Source organism: Jaculus jaculus, chromosome 14 (genome assembly GCF_020740685.1).
Source record: "Jaculus jaculus isolate mJacJac1 chromosome 14, mJacJac1.mat.Y.cur, whole genome shotgun sequence".
NCBI lineage: Eukaryota > Metazoa > Chordata > Mammalia > Rodentia > Dipodidae > Jaculus > Jaculus jaculus.
The window spans coordinates 83,967,186-83,985,440 of record NC_059115.1 but is presented as its reverse complement, the minus strand read 5'-3'; positions in this window follow the sequence as shown (position 1 = coordinate 83,985,440).

The window sequence follows — 18,255 nt, the reverse complement described above, 5'->3', positions numbered from 1 at the left end:
CTGTGAAGCCTAAGGACCCCAGTTCGACATTCAATTCTCTAGGACCCATATTAGCCAGATGCACAAGGGGTGCATGCATCTGGACTTCATTTTCAGTGACTGGAGGCCCTAGCATGCCCATTCTCTCTCTCTCTCTCTCTATCTATCTATCTATCTGTCGCTCTCAAATAAATAAGTAAAAATAAACAAAAAAAATTAAATTCTTCAATTAAAAGACATAAAGAAACTAATTGGATTGGAAAACAAGGTACAACTTCACTATGTCCACAAAATATTGACCTTAAATTTAAGGTTGCAATTAATGGGATAGAAAAGATATTCCATGAAAATGACAAACAAGGGCTGGAGAGATAGCTCAGTGGTTCAAGGCATTTGCTTACAAGCCTGTCAGTCCAGGTTCAGTTCCCTAGTCTCCATGTAAATCCAGATGCGCAAAGTGGTACATGTGTCTAAAGTTTGTTTGCAGTGACACAAGAAGCCCAGGCATGCCCATTCTCTCTCTTTCTCTCTCTCTCCCTCTCTCTCTCTCTCTGTCATCAATGTTCTTCCTTCCCTCTCCAAAATTCATTATGAAATGTCACTATATTAACTGCTTTCTCTATATTAATACGATTATCACTTTTTTTTTTTTTTTTTTTTTTTTTTTTTAGTTTTTCGAGATAGGGTCTCACTCTAGCCCAGGCTGACCTGGAATTAACTATGTAGTCTCAGAGTGGCCTCGAACTCACGGTGATCCTCCTACCTCTGCCTCCCAAGTGCTGGGATTAAAGGCATGCGCCACCACGCCCGGCTACGATTATCACTTTTAATGCATTAGAAACTCTGTTTTGTACATCATGTCTATATGGCAGAAATTTCAACTTTTACTATGGGGCTGGGGAGATGGGTCAGTGGGTAAAAGCACATGATGTACAAGTGTGAGAACCTAATTTTGGCTCCCCAGAACCCACATACAGCCAGATGCAATAGTGTGTTCAAAATCCCAGTATTCCTATGGTGAGATGGGAGGTGGGGGACAGAAGAATCCCTGGAAGCTGGAAAACTAACTTGGAATATGCAGTGGCAAACAACAAGAGACCCTGCCTCAAACAAGGTGAAAGGCATGATCAGGCACCTGAGGTTGTCCTCTGACCTCCACATGCATGCCCTGGAAAGCACTTAAATATATAATTTTTTTCTAAAATATTTTTATTTACTTATTTTCAAGGAGAGAGAGAGAGAGAGAGAGAGAGAGAGAGAGAGAGAGACAGAGAATGGGCATGCCAGGTTCTGCAGCCATTGCAAATGAACTCCAGATCTATGTATCACTTTGTGCATCTGGCTTTACATGGGTACTGGGAAATTGAACCTGGGTCATTACCCTTTGAAGGCAAGTGCCTTGGCCACTGAGCAATCTCCCCAGCCCCCATAATTTTTTCATGAAAAGAAAGTACATCCATAGCAATTTCAGTATTATCTGTTGACCGGTGTAGTTAGGAAGGAGGAAGGTAGACATGTGTTTTACTGATGCCACTATGCCATCATGTTCATCCATCTAGGAGTTCTATCTAGGGCACTTGAGAACTTAGCATAGCACCTGTGTGTCACTTCACACAAGCATGTGTCGGGAGCCGCAGCTGCTCTTTGACCTTGAGAGCTAAGGGTGTTCTCTTATCTCTAAATACAAAGGAGATCTCGTGATCTGCAGCTGGGCTTTGACCTTGGGAGCTAGGGTGATCTCTAATCTCCTAATCTCGATCCCGAAGCATTGTTTAGCATACAACCTAGGCGAGTGGGCGCCTGATAGAGGGATTAACCTGGATTAACCCTGGTGAAACTGACCTTAGGCATGCAAGCATTGTCAAAAAAAAGAAAAGGTTCCACCTTCTATATATAAGCCATGTCTGCCTGAATAAATCTCAAGGCCTTGACAAACACCTAGCATGGTCTTCTTCTTGTGTCTGTTTGCCTCCCATTCAGGTTAACTTCCCCTTGGGTCCTTGTTCAACTCCCCACTGGCTGGGGCAATCATGTGCTGCAGGTTGGCAATCCCATCACCATGTAGTCGAAGACATGGGCCTTGAAATGCTTTCCCAAGCCACCCAATCAAGTGCTCAGAGATCAGTGTTTGCTCCTCTGATCATCAGTGGATTTCATTCTACCTGCATAAAGGTGACTAATGCCATCTGCAATATCTTTAAAACACATGTATATGTCTCTTAACAAAGAAAAGAAGAAGGGGGATCTGTGGTAGTTTGAATAAATGGTCCCCAATATATTCAGTGTTGTCTTAGTTTGTAGTTTGCATCAGCAGCCACCTGGCTAGAGGTGGTGTCACTGGACAGATCTTAAGGTGTGGTGGTGGATTTGAGATTTCAGTCTAAAGATATGCAAAGTGTGCCTAGCTGGAGTTCCTGAAGTGTGCTGTGCTGTGTGGCTTTTGGCTTGTGCTTCCCCCCCATCTCAGTGTGTGTGTGTTTGGTCCTGTGAAAACAGGCTAGCTTCTTTTATGGAACGTCCCCTGGATCTGTAAGCTTCAATAAATATTCCTTCTGTGCCTGATCTAGAAGTTCATCTCAGCAAACCTAAATCTGTCTGCTACAGAAGTTGGTACCAAGAGTGGGGTGAAATGAACCTGACCATGTGGATGTTGGTCTTTTGGAACCTTTGTTTTGGAGGAATGGACATGGACTTGGTGCTTGGAACCTCTGGAGTGGTAAGCCAAGTTTTATAAACTATTCTGATGAGAGTTTGAGAATACTAAGGACAGACAGTATTAAGCTTCAAGGCTTGACTTATGAGCTCTCTAAGGGGAAAGACTTCAGAGGACTTTATTGGAACTGGGTACTAGCAGAAGGGCTGGCTGTGTCCTGGTGCTCAGGCCCAGAGAGTTTGATCAAGGTTAAATTTGTAATGTATTGACATGCTTGGCTAAAGATATTGGACTGAGAGATTTTTTAAGATTTTAAGTTAGAAAACCTCAAACAAGTTAAAATTACAGGCACTGAGACTGGTCTTATGTTGCTGAACCAGCTATTGTCAAACACATGAAAAATCTTAAGAAAGATGGCCCAACTGCTTTACATTAAAACAATGAAAAGGATGCCTGAAAAAAGACTATCAGAAAAATACAAACTCTTTTGGAAAGAGTTGACTAGAAAAAAAAAACCCTGCTTTTCAAAGGTTATGATTTATTTTGTCCCTAAATTAAGAATGACTGTCTTGCCAGGCATGGTGGTGCATGCCTTTTATCCCAGCACTTGGGAGACAGAGGGAGGAGGATTACCTTGAGTTCAAGGCCACCCTGAGACTACGTAGTGAATTCCAGGTCAACCTGGGCTAGAATAAGACCCTACCTTGAAAAAGCAAAATAATAATAATAATAATAATAATAATAATAATAATAAAAAAATAAAATATGGCTGTGCCTGGCACACCTGGCATTACTTTTGGAAGCATGAAAAACGTGAGGAGTGATCGTAGACTGCACACAGTTCCAGGAGCCACTGCTGAGTTGTGGCATGAGTCAGGGCCTAATGCCCTGATAGGCTGAAAGAGCCTTTGGAAGATGGACTGTGATTTGCATAAAGACCTAAAGATGTTTTGGATATACCAGGACTGTGCAAGGGCTACCATAGAGCGCATTGTTGGCCTGGGATGGAAGTGTTCCCTGGATACTTTGCCCAACTGGAGGGGCAGAATTGGAAAATCTGGAGACTGCCAGTCTCTGGTTATATTGAACGTGAACTGCAGAAGTTTGATGTTTGCTTGATGATGGTTTAACTTGCATTGTTTTAGTCTCTTCTTACTATGCATCAGTTAAAATTTTTTACTCTGGGCCTTTATGTGTTTTAAATATTTAACTTGTTTGATTTTACAGGACTCACTATCTTAAATTGATCAAGACTGTGGGAACCTTTGAAATTCTACTGAGTACAATGTACAATGTGTGATGGTTATAAATCTATTGGGGCCCAGAATGTGGTAGTTTGAATAGACGGCCCCCAATATATTCAGTGTTGTATTAGTTTGTAATTTGCATCTGCAGCCATCTGGCTAGAGGTGGTATCACTGGACAGATCTTAAGATGTGGTGGTAGGTTTGAGATTTCAATCTAAAAATATGCAAATTATGCCCAGCTGGAGTTCCTGAAGTGTGTTGTGATGTGTGGCTTTTTGCTTTTGGCTTGTGCTTCTCTCTGCGTTTGGTCCTGTGAAAGCAGGCCAGCTTCTTCTGCCAATATGGAACTTCCCCTGGATCTGTAAGTTTCAATAAATATCTCTTCCTCCATAACTGTGCATGGCCTGGAAGTTCATCTTAGTGAACCTGAATCTTTCTGTTACAGGGTATGTTGCAGTCAGGTTCACATTGCTGGCAGAAATCACCTGACCAAGAGCAGCTTGTTGGGGAAAAAAAGGTTTATTTTGGCTTACAGACTCCAAGGGATGCATCATGATGGCAGGGGAAGAAGATGACATGAGCAGAGGTTGGACATCATGTCTTGGCCAATATGAGATGGACAACAGCAATAGTAAAGTGTGCCAAACACTGGCAAGGGGACACTGGCTATAATACCCGTAAGTTTGCCCCCAACAATACATGCCTTCAAGAAGCATTGACTCCCAAATCTCCATTAGTTGAGAACCTAGCATTCAGAACACTTAAATTGATGCAGTTCACCTGAATCAAGCCACCACATTCCACCCTGGCCCCCATAAACTGATAACCATGCATGATGTAAAATACAATGCATTCATCCAACTTTAAAGTCCTCATAGCTTTTATCAATCCTTATGATATTCAGACATCCCCAGAATCCAAGGTCTTTTAACTGAGCCACAATACCACAAAAAAATCCAAAAAAAAAAAAAAAAAAAAAACCCCATCGTGGCACAGAACAAACACAATGCAAGAGATGACATTGGCCACAGCAAACAAATATTAACCAATACAAGATTTAAACAGGGCAAACATCAAACTCTTTAGCTCCAAGTCCAACAACTCTAGTTGGTATCAAATCTCCAAGTGCGATAACTAACCAGCAACAAGTCTCTGGCGTTTCAATTCTACCTCTCCAGCTTGGGTACTCACAGTCCTAGAAATCTTCATGGGGCCAGCAGCTCTCTTTAGCAGCTGCCTATGGTTCTGGCATCTCCACTGGGTCTCCACTGCAATCCACAGTTCATCCTCACTGCTCCATCGGGTCTCCATGCAGGCATCCAGCAAACCTGCTTCACACTGCCCATGGCCATTTCCAAAACACAAGACTGCATTGCAAGCTCAATGACCCTCTCTTTCCTGCTTTTCATTTCTTATTCTCCACAATACCAGGTAGGGTGCCAAGTTGTTAATCTGGGGGGGGGGGGGGATAAAGCAGAATTTGAAGAACAGGACACTTGTTGAGCACTCAGGCCCTTCAAAAGAGTCTACATTCTTCCTGTTGCCCCAGTGCAGGTCAGCTGGCCCAATCTCAAAGGATGTAATCTTTTATAATTGCAACTGAATGGGCAGAAGTTTCAGGTCAAAGATTTCATTTCTATGCCATATCCTTCTGAATATACCAATCCGTTTCTATACACTGCAACCCTGCACAACTTCTCAGGACATGGGCATAACAGCAAGCCTCTCACACAAACTACTTGTAGCCCAGTCCAGACAAAGCTCTTTCTCACCTTCATAAGCCAAACCTCACAGTCCATAATTCTTATTGCATTCAGGTCTTGCAACTCCAACCAGAATAATCCATCAAGCTGTTCTTACAGCACTGCAAGGTATCTCTTAGGCCAAGGTTTCAAATTCATCCACATTCCTTTGGAAATCATCTCTAAAAGCCAAAGCCATATAGTCAGGTATCTAGCAGCAAATGACCCCACTCTCAGTACCAACATCACTGTTGCAGTCAGGTTTGTATTGCTGGCAGAAATCACCTGGCCAAGACTTGCTTGTGGGAAAAAAGGTTTGTTTTGGCTTACAGACTTGAGGGGAAGCTCCATGATGTCAGGAAAAAATGATGACACGAACAGAGGTTGGACATCACCTCCTCGCCAACATCAGATGGACAACAGCAATAAGAGAGTGTGCCAAACACTGGCAAGGGGACACTGACTATAATACCAATAAGCACACCCCAACAATACACTGCCTCCAGGAGGTGTTAGTTCCCCAATCTCCATCAGCTGAGAACCTAGCATTCTGAACACCTAAGTTTATGAGGGACACCTGAATCAAACCACAATAGGGTCATGTGAACATATCTAATTCTAGTATCACTCCCATATGTCCACACTGAATAATTATCAGAAGTTACAGGATTGAATGAATTGTTTTGAGCCAATTTTAATTTTTCATTTAAATGATTAAATTTAATGCAAACAAATCTGTAGATTACAAGTCTTCCAAGGAAAAAGGGGCTCATTAAAAGGGGGAAAAAGAAAGGGGATGAGACAATCTAACAGGAGGGAATTATGATCAAAATACATTATATACATCTAAGAAAATTGTCAATAAGATATATTTTGGGAAAATCTAAACAAATAAATCTAAGAGCAAGAACAATATCTTCTACCTCTCCATGGCTTTCCACCTTATACAATGTCCTACAGATTCAAACAAGATGTTGGTAAAATAATGATATATTGACAATAATTTCTAGGAATGAAAATATAGCAAACTGTTAACCCTATTAAGCCAACAGAATCTTTTGGAAGATAAGTTTTTGTAGCTTTTTGATATTGCATGAGTAGATTCTGTTGTTTGAATAGCTTAGCAAAGGTTATGAAATTTAATTAACTCAGAGGTAGTGAGGAATGCTTGAGAAGATTTTATTTTCCATTCATAATTGCAATTGATATGATAAAATTATCTTCAAGCAGTCATTCTGGTCACATTAGCATATATAGTTAGTTTGAAGTCCCACATGATATATTCCCTTGTTGTTTCCTGTCTCTTGACTGTTGAGGTTAATAGAAAGGACCTGCATACAGCAGAATAAAATTATACTAAAAATATAATCTGACCCCATTAGTAAGAAAAGCTCTTGTCAGATTGAAGTGGTAATTCCAGTTGTAGGCAGCAGAGGTAGGTGTTTTCACAGAAAACATGAAATACTAATTATTCACGTTTGAGTTAAATGCTCCAAATTTTTATTTCAAATGTTAAAATCATATAAACTCTTGACCTTTTGTATAATAATGCTTTCTTCTGTTCCTTTTGCCCTCTCTTTGGCAGGTATGTTTTGCTATAGAGGCCAAACATATCAATTAACTTTGTTTACTAAGTTTTTAACTCTCTAATTGGGTCCCGAATTACCATGACAAACAACTATTCTAGAGTGGACACTATTATAATTATACCATTTTATGAGATGGCTGTTTCTTATATCTCCTGTAGGAAGATTTTCATATTAGTTTGACAAATATTAATAAAACAATGTACTGTAGAAGGTGGAATGGGAAAAATAAAAATGGCCACCTGATCATAATAGACCTAAACCAAGGGTCTGTGGATAATGAACATAAAACATTCACTTGTGAAGATGAATTAATTCCTATTCCTTTCATGTTGTAATCTTAGGGTCCTCGTGTCCTGAGATATTTAGAAGGAAAAGCACAAAACCCTTGCTGGGGGCTGGAGAGATGGCTTAGCGGTTAAGCGCTTGCCTGTGAAGCCTACGGACCCTGGTTCGAGGCTCGGTTCCCCAGGTCCCACGTTAGCCAGATGCACGAGGGGGCGCATGCGTCTGGAGTTCGTTTGCAGAGGCTGGAAGCCCTGGCGTGCCCATTCTCTCTCTCTCCCTCTATCTGTCTTTCTCTCTGTGTCTGTCACTCTCAAATAAATAAAAAAAATTAAAAAAAAAAAAAACCCTTGTTGGTATATTTGGTTTCTTTTTTCTCCCTCCACTACAGGTGGGTTTGGAGTAATTAGCTCTGTTGACACCATCATTAATGGAACTCTGGATGAATTACCTAACTATTCCCACCCCCAATAGCTCCAACAGCAAAATAAAAACAATTTTGAAAGACTACAGTGATGCAGAGATGTGAAAGTGTTCCTACAGTGCCTACCACTTATGGTGCTCCATTCTTTTTCTCTCTTTGATGGTCTCTAGCAGCATAATCATTTGGAATATGTAGACCTCCTGAACCACAAGGGTATATGGGCAAAGATAATAAGCTGGTGCCAGTGATATTCCTAGCTGCTACTATTAAGATGCTGACTTCAAAGCTTTATCTTTCTCTGTGTTTATATACAGATAGAGATAGATACAGACATGTTTGTATATATACTATATACACACATAAGTAAATGCTGCATAAAATTATCCAACATATACATATATACACATGTGCATATAATCACTGTGTGATTATATATACAAACATAAATAATTTTTCTACTTAATTTATGTCTCTTGCTCCCTCATTCCTCAACCCCTATTAATACTATAAAAATCATAATACCCCAAGGTTCATTTCCTGTTGAGTGCTCTATCTCTAAAAAATTCAGCCACTAACTACACAGATTTAGGAGATATAGCATGTGTGTCTAATAGTTAGTTGCCTGTGAGGAGACAGAACTTAGAACAACATGCAATTATTAGTAAAGAAATAACTTAGGTTATAGCCCAAAAGCAAAAGCAGAAATAGTATAAGTTTTACATATTTTATTTTTCTGGTGTATGGAAAATTGAACAATATTTCTAAGACAAAATGAGTAATCTCTGTAATCACTTTATTACGGTCAATTGCAATAAAATTACCTTAGGACATTGTCAAAGAGATGCTGATTGTATCCTATTAAAGTGAGATATTTGTTTTGTCATATTCAAGTTTACTGCAATAAAATAAGCACATAAGATGTGCCATCTTCATATGCTTGAAACCCTAAGCAAATAAATGAGAATAGTCCATTGTTTTATCGCCTTAATCAGAGAGAACTAATAGATGAATAAAAACACACCTGCCAGTAACTTTAATCATGCATTCATTTAGAAAGAAATTAAACAGCCTATTGTGGTGGTAAATACCTATAATCACAGCATTTAGGAGGGTTAGCTAGGCAAGAGGGTGGCTGCAAGTTGGAGGCCAGCTTGGGATACATAGTGAGTTCCAGGTCGGTCTCAGACACATACAACAAAAAGTAAATAATAAATAAGTAAATCACAGAAGACTCTCTGGCATGTATAACATAAGAGGGCAAAATTAAAGAAAACTTTGCTTTTCTTTGATTAAAATGAAGGAAGTCTAAAAATTGAGATAGAAAGTGCTGCTGTAATTGTAATGTTTTGGAGTATGTTTTCCAAAAGTGTGCTTTCATGGAGTTGTTTTTTAATTTGTGAATTTTTGTATAAGATAGTGTTTTATAGTGCAAATGTGTGACCCGATTTAAGTTTTCTTGCTGAACTCAGAGATACAATTAAACCTACCAATGCTAAAATAGCTAAACTGAATGTTCAATTGGTTACTTATTCATGAAAATGTTATTCTGGTGATAATTTAACTGCAGTCAGTAGAGCTTAATTTCCTACCTAAAAATTATCATTTCTAGTTAGAAAGCCTTACTCCAAATAATTTTGCATTTTGATATGTACAACAAAAAACCTACTCTAAAATGGCTGGAGGCAAAAATGGCATAACCCTCTGGGCCCAGAAAGATGTAACATTTCAATATAATCTAGTGAAGACAGCCAATCAGCAATGCAGAGTCACTGCCAGCTGTTTGTGCCCTTCCCCCTGGCACAACAGTGGGGCTTGCATACTGGAAAGGTGGGCTGTTCATGCAAGAGCCAAGGTAATTTAAATTTTTATTGCTACATTTAGTCCTTGGCTTTAAACAAAGCAGAAAAGAACTCTTTGAAAAAGTAATTTACTAAATCATGATACCAATCAAATCATGAACCAAACTGCAGTGTTTGGCTCTTCCTCAGTTCCGTCTGCATTGTGAAGACCTTAGAACATATAACTGATAAGCAATCTTTTGCAGAGAAGGGGTGTAGATGGCTCCTTGGCAAGGCTGAGAACAGGGTATAAAGACAGGCTATTGTTTTCTTCACTAAGATGACTTTGCAGTGTTTCCTTTGTACTTAAACCCCCCTGGGAAGTTCACATCGGTTCAGGCTCAGGGTCCTCAGGCCTAATCAATTTGGTGAGGCTCCAGCAAATATGTGAGGCAGCTTAGATCAATGCCCGTCACAAATTCTGTGATGTCTTAGATGAGCTAACAGTGAAACAAATGTTGGTCATCAGGCTAAAGAAGAGAGGGAGGAAAGGGAAGAAGGAAGGGAGAAAGGAGCATGGAGGGGAAGGAGAAGGAAGGAGCCCCACTTTTTTCTTGCTTGTAAATCCTTGTAAAGTTTGAGCAGGTTGGTGCACACAAAGAACTTAGAAACAGTGCTTTTCATTCACTGAGTAATCCGTCAGGAAACAGCTTACTAGTATTGCTGTTGTCCATCTTCCCTGGGTTCAGTATAGCAGAAAACAATACATTTTAAATAAATATAAACATAGTTTTTAATCTTTAAAAGCTCATTCATAAAAGAGAATTAAGTTTAAGATTTAAACCAGAGTAAACAGCGTGGTGGCACACGCCTTTAATCCCAGCACTTGGGAGGCAGAGGTAGGAGGATCGCTGAGAGTTCGAGGCCACCCTGAGACTACATAGTGAATTCCAGGTCAGCCTGGGCTACAGTGAGACCCTACCTTGAAAAACTAAAAAAGAAAAAAAAAAATTAAACCAGAATGAAAATGGCTATACTATGTTGTTTGTTTTTTAAATTTTTGGCTGGGAGTGGTAGCTCATACCTTTCTTTAATCCCAGAATTTGGGAGGCAGACATAGGAGGAGCTCCATGAGTTCAAAGGCTACCTTGAGAGTATATAGTGAATTCCAGGTGAGCCTGGGCTAGAGGGAGACCCTACCTTAAAATGCACACACACACACACAGACACACACACACACACACACACAACAGTGCAAAATTAAGGGCCTGCCAGGACCTCTTGCCACTACCAATGAATTCAAGTTGTGTACCATTTTGTGAATCTGGCTTTATGTGGGTACTGGGGAATCAAACCACAGTCAGAAAGCTGTGCAAGCAAGTGCCTTCAAGCCCTGAGCCATTTCCCCAGTTACGTTTAAGCAATTTGAGAATCATATTACAGAGGATGGAGAGTCAGTAATTTATTTACTTATTTTTTTGGTCTATATGTTGAGACAGGGTCTCATGCATTATAAGCCAGCTTTGAGCTCACTAACCAAGAATGACCTTGAACTTCTTATTCTCCTGCCTCTATCCATTCTTGAGTGCTGGGATCACAGGCATATCACTGCACACTGTTTATGCTAGGAAAATAAAGAGTTTTAAAAAGATGATAGAGCAGACTGTATTTTAAAACGATATTTGAAATTGTAGGTGATTTGAAAGAGTTAACCTTAAAGCAAAGAAACCAGATGGGAGAATCCAATATTCAGAGAAGAGAAAGTAGTATCCTTAACTGTGCAGTAGTGATAGGACAATGAACTCAGATTGTAGAGAAAGGTGGGACCTGAAAGAAAGAGAATTTAGTAATCAAGTCCATCGAGAAGATGAAGACGTCACCGAAGATGAACCACCTGTTTGTGATGAGGTAAAGAACAGAGGGGACTCTTAATGGGGATAGATTATCCATGAAGATGGGCAAGGTTGGTGGGAGAAATTGTTACATTTTATTTCATGTTAAGGTAGAATCACTGATGGAATATTCAAGTAAAATGTTCCCAAGTTAATAGGATATGGTAGTCTGAAGGTCAGGGTTGAAGTGTGAATGAGGGTAGATATTTGGGAGCCATTAGCAAAAAGTTGAGGCCATAGACATTTATGAAATAGATCAGCTGGGAAGAAGGAAAGCTAAAGTAAGAATAGAAGAGGTTAAAGTATTGGCAGAAGAGGAGAACAGGAAAGCAAGGCCAGGAGAGTTAAGAGAAAGGTTTTCCACAGGATGGGCGAGCTCAATAGTCTCAAATAATCTATGAAATGAAGATGAAAATGATCCACCAGGCCACAAAATTGGAGCTTAACAATATCTGATAAATTGTACCTTGCCCTTGTCCTAAAATTTTTAGTCCATTAAAAATGGAAAATAAGGGCCTAGAGAGATGGCTTAGTGCTTAAGGCATTTGCCTACAAAGCTAAAAGATCCCTGTTTGACTCTCCAGGACCCATGTAAGCCAGATGCACAAGGGGTGCATGTGTCTGGAGTTTGTTTGCAGTGGCTGGAGGCCCTTGTTCACCCAGTCTCTCTCTCCCCCACCCCCTTCTGTCTTTCTCTCTCTCAAATAAATAAATAAATAAATAATATATATTTTTTAATGGAAAATACACTGGGCATGGTGGTGCATGCTTTTAATCCCAGCACAAAGGAGACAGAGGTAGGAGGATTGTCATGGGTTTGAGGCCACCCTGAAACTACATAGTGAATTTCAAGTCAGCCTGGGCTAGAGTGAAACTCTACCTCCCCAAAAAAAGAAAAGAGAAGAAAGAAAAGCTGTGCGTGGTGGCACATAACTTTAATCCCAGCACATGGGAGATAGAGGTAAGAGGATTGCTGTGAGTTCAAGGATAACCTGAGACTAAGTAGGGAATTTCAAGTCAGCCTGGTCTAGAGTGAGATCCTATCGGGGGCAGGGGTGGGGGGAAGGAAAATAGCTTTCTGTGCCATTGGACTGGATATAGTAGCTGCATCTGAATGCTGCTCAGGCACCCACTGAAAAGTCCAGTGCCCACACAGGTGCCTGATCTTTGCCAGCTGGTCCTGAAATTAAAATGGGGTTTTAAGTTGTGCACTGATGTGTTCTTGAAGAAAGAACGAGCTCTGGGGCTGGAGGGATGGCTTAGCACTTAAGACATTTGCCTGCAAAGCCAAAGGACCTAGGTTCAAGTCCTCGGGACCCACATTAGCCAGATGCACAAGGGGGCGCATGCGTCTGGAGTTCATTTTCAGTAGCTGGAGGCCCTGACACACTCATTCATTCTCTCTCTCTCCCTCTTTCTCTGTCAAATAAATAAATAAGTTTTAAAAATAAATAATAATAATAAAAGAATGAGCTCACCCAGAGGCAGTGCCCCTTGCACAGACGTTGTACACTAACCTAAGGGCTGAAAGCCTGCAGTTTGGAATTTACTCAGAGGTCTTTTAAAAAGTATTTTATTTTATTAATTTGAGACAAAGAGGCAGACAGGGAGAGAGGGAGAGAGAACATGGGTGGGCCACTGTAAATGAACTCGAGATGCTTATTAGGGTGGTAGTAATGCCTGTGTTTTGCCTTCAAGCACAGGCAGATGGAGAGCAAGCCCTTTCTCCTGGGTTCTGCAGATACAAGGGATGGCCTCTATCTGAAATTGTGTGGACCCTATTACCCTATTAATCTGTGAGCAGCTATCAACTTGTAGGCAAAAACCTGGCCTGAAGCTACTGTGCCTATGTGCCAGGTAGAAATAGCTGCAGTGTCATGTAATATGTCTACTTTGGGCTCTGAGCCAGATAATCACATGGCCCTGAGTTCAAGATCAGCCTGGACAACATAATAAGCACTCATTCCCTACACAGCCAGCAAAAGCATTACAAGTATCTGGTTTTATCCAAAAGGTCCCAATAAAATATTTTGAAGCAGGTTAGCCTGAGCTAGACTGAGATTCTGCCATAAAACTCACCTGAAAAAAATATAGAAAATACCCTAGTTTACTCACTTTTTAAAGAATACATTCAGTTTCCTAAATCCAATCAATAGTCTTACCCTTACAATTGAACAATTTCTCTGTCAACACCAGGCCTCCTCATTATTATAACTAGATCAAATCCCATTTTCCCCATTCAATTTTCCATGATTTTCCCAAACAGAAGTGATCATTACTTTCATAAAAATCTCTAAAGAACCATTTATTATCACCTGATAATTTATCAAATTAAAATTTTTTTGCATGGGTGTATATGTCTGTATGCATGCTTGTATTGTATGGGTGCATGTGTGTATGAACAGGATCACATGCATGGAAAATCCAGAGATAACTTTGGGTGTCATTCTTCAGGCACGCCATGCACCCCTATTTGAGACATGGTCATTCACTGGCCTAGAACTCAACAACTAAGTCTGACTAGCTAGCCCACAAGAGCCAAGGATCTTCTTGTTTCAACCTTTCCTAGCACTGGGATTACAGGTTTACATCATGATGCCACCCTGCCCAGCATGTTATGTGGGTACTGAGGAATCAAATTCAGGTTCTCATATTTGTGAGGTGAGCACCTTATGATATGAGCTGTCTTCCTAGCCCCCCAATTATTTATTTCTTATTTTATAACATCATAATATTGTCTGTTTTTCCTTTTTTTTTTGGTTTTTCAGGGTAGGGTCTTGCTCTAACCCAGGCTGACCTAGAATTCACTATGTAGTCTCCAGGTGGCCTCAAACTCATGGTGATCCTCTTATGCCTCTACCTCCCCTGTGCTGGAATTAAAGGTGATCCTCCTATAGCTCTGCATCCCATGTGCTGGAATTAAAGGCATGTGCCATCATGCCCAGCTTTTTTCTTTCTTCTTTAACACAAAAAATTTTCTGGGGCTGGAGAGATGGCTTAGTGGCTGTGAAGCCTAAGGACCCCGTTAGAAGCTCGATTCCCCAGGACCCATGTTAGCCAGATGCACAAGGGGGCGGTTTGGAGTTCGTTTGCAATGGCTGGAAGCCCTGACACTCCCATTCTCTCTCTCTCTGCCTCTTTCTCTCTCTGTCACTCTAAAATAAATAAATAAAAATAAACCAAATAAATTAAAAAAAATTTTTCTTGCCGGCCATGATGATGCACACCTTTAATCCCAGCACTGGAGAGGCAGAAGTAGGAGGATTGCTGTAAATTTGAGCCCAGCCTGAGACTACATAGTGAATTTCAGGTCTGCCTGGGCTAGAGTGAGACCCTACCTCAAAAAATTGAAAAAAAAACAAAAAAAAAATCTTGTGTTATAAATTGGTAGGTGCCTGAATCTTGCCTCCCATGTAGAAAATAAATTCCTAGATAACAAGGATAATATATCAGATTTTTTTCTGTCTTAAATATTTGCTTAATGCCAATAATTTCAAGCTCTGGTATAGGGGATAGAAATAATTGTGAATAAAATAGCCAACATCTTCTCTTAGCTTTTCCTCACCCACACTATCAAAGCACGTATATCTCACATGTGTTTTTGGTCCTTATAAATATTCCAAATCTACCTATGCAACATGATAGACACTGAATAAATCATGAAAATCTAACTGAGCCCTAAAATTCACTGACATAGAAGAAACATGTAGAACTTGGAATCTGGTAGATTTTAGTTAAAACCCCACTTATTAGTCCAGTGACTTTTTGTTTGTTTTTATGAAACAAGGTCTGTCTATATAGCCCAGGCTTGCCTTAAACTTACAATCCTTCTACCTCTACCTTCCACATCCTGGCATTATAGGCATGTGACACCATGCTCAGCCTAGATAAATGGCCTTGAATAGAATTTTTAATTTTCTTCTGCTTCAGCCATCTTATAATTATAATATCAGCAGGGCATGGTGGCACACGCCTTTAGTCCCAGCACTCGGGAGGCAGAGGTAGGAGGATTGCCATGAGTTTGAGGCCACCCTGAGACTCCATAGGGAATACCAGGTCAGCCTGAGCTACAGTGAAACCCTACCTTGAAAAAACAAAAACAAAACAAACAAATAATAATTATAAAATCTATCATCTGGGATCACTATAAAAAAATCAAGCAAAATAATTGCTTAACTAGTAAAAAGAAATGCTAAATTGTCTTTAAAATATCTATTAAATTTTGAAATCAAGAGGCCATTACTTTCAAAATAAATAGTGTGGGTAGTCTAGTTTTCCTAAATATTTTTATTTATTTATTTATTTTTTAAATTTATTTGAGAGCAACAGACACACAGAGAGAGAGAGAGATTGAGAGAGAGAGAGAGAGAGAGAGAGAGAATGGGCACACCAGGGTCTCCAGGCACTGCAAATGAACTCCAGACGCATGTGCCCCCTTGTGCATCTGGCTAATGTGGGTCCTAGGGAATCAAGCCTCGAACCAGGGTCCTTAGGCTTCATAGGCAAGCATTTAACCACTAAGCTGTCTCTTCAGCCCCTAAATATTTTTAAATATATGGTTTATTTATTTATTTGAGAGAGTGAAAGAGTTAGAGAGAGGGAGAGAATGGACATGCCAGGGCCTTCAGCCACTGCAAACAAACTCCAGATGCATGCGCCCCTTGTGCATCTGGTTTACATGGGTCCTGGAGAGTCAAACCAGGATCCTTTGGCTTTACAGGCAAATGCCTTAACCGCTAAGCCATCTCTCCAGCCCAAGTTTTCCTAAATATTAAAGTATATTTTTATTGTTACAATAAGTAAAATGTACAGTTCTGGCATATAAAAAAATAAATAAATAAACACATGCTAGATGTGGTGGCTCATGCCTACAATCCCAGCACTTGGGAGGCAGAGATAAGAGTTTGAGGCCAGCCTGGCTACATAGTGAATTCCAGGTCAGTCTGAGCTAGAGTGATACCCTGCCTCAAACAGACAGACAAAGGAGATAAAAATGACTAGGAAATCTAAAAATAAATCCTTTGGCCACTTCTGTGAGTGGATAATGATTTGTCTCCACCACAATTCATGCTGAGCTTGACCCCCAGTATTACAGTGCTGCGATGTAGCAGTGAGACCTTTAAGAGGTATCTGGAGCGTGAAGTAGTCACTCTGTTCAAAGGAATAAGACTGACTCATGGGGAGGGGGTAGGACATGGATGAGCCTAACAATGCTACCAAATTGACTGTATTCATTGAGTACAAAACTAATTATTAATAATAATAATAATAAAAACCATAGCTGAGTGTGGTGATGCATGCCTTTAATTCAGCACTCAGGAGGCAGAGCTAGATGAATCACCATGAGCTCAAGGCTACCCTGAGACTACATAGTGAATTCCAGGTTAGCCTGAGCTAGAGTGAGACCCTACCTCAAAAAATCAAAAATAAATAAATTTTAAAAAGGAGAAAGCTAGGGCTGAAGAAGATGACTTAGTGGTTAAGGCATTTGCCTGCAAAGCCAAAGGACCCTGGTTCAATTCCCCAGGACCCACATAAACCAGATGCACAAGGAGGCACTTGTATCTGGAGTTCTTTTGCAGTGGCTAGAGGACCTGGCATGACCATTCTGTCCCTCCCTCTTTCTTTCTCCCCCTCTTTCTCTCTCACAAATAAATAAATATGTTTTCTTTTTTTTAAAAAAAGGAGAAAGCTAGCTGAGAATTCAGCAGTCATTGCTCGCTCGCTCACTCTCTGCTTAATCTCTTTTCATGTGATGATGTGAGGTTGGCTCTCTGCTTCTGGTATGCCCTCCATGACATGGTAAAACTTCCCCTCCAAACTGTAACCTAAAATAAACTTCTTCCTTCTTTACGATGCTTCTACTCAGGTGTGTTGTTCAAGCAATGAGGAAGTTACTGACATAGCCCTGCTTCTCCCTCCCAAGTGCTGGGGCTACAGGGGTTTGCTACCACTCCTGGTGTATATGGTACTGGGGTTGAACACAGGGCTTCATGCCTGCTAGGCAAGCACTCTACCAACGGAGCTACGTCCTCAGGACCTTCAAAGTTATTCTTGCTCCCTTCCCTTTACTTTGGTGTCCTACCCAATCATTAGCAAATCCCACGGGTGCTTTATATAAGCCGTGTCTAGGTTTTGGTCAGTTGTCCTCCTATCTGCCACCACTACCCAAATACAACTCTTGTAACTGGGTCATTTATCTGGATCAGGGATTAGCAGACTTTGTCTGTGAAGGTCGTGCATGTCGATTAGACTCTGTTGCAAGTTTTCAGGACTGCTATTGTCAGTGGAAAGCACTCATGAGCAACACTTATGTGAGTAAATTATGGCTGTGTGCTGGGCCTTGAGAGGCCTGGGCGTGAGGCCTAGTGGAACTTCCTGAGCCTAGCTAAAGTTTGGTGATCTGCCTCTGGCCAGCTAGGACTCAGCAAGATGCCTAATAGCTTCTTGCCTGCTACTCTGCGCAGGAGTTGGAATTATCATTTCAATAGTCACAGTTTACTATTGGTCCTTACCTCTCCCCCATCCTAGAATCCCCGCCTTCGTTCCCAACATTATATAGGCAACTGCTTGTAACAATAAAGCGAGTTCCTCAGAATAGAGGACCCAGATGCAAGTCCAGGTAGCTATAGCCAACTGATATTCAATAAAAATGCCAAAAATACTCAT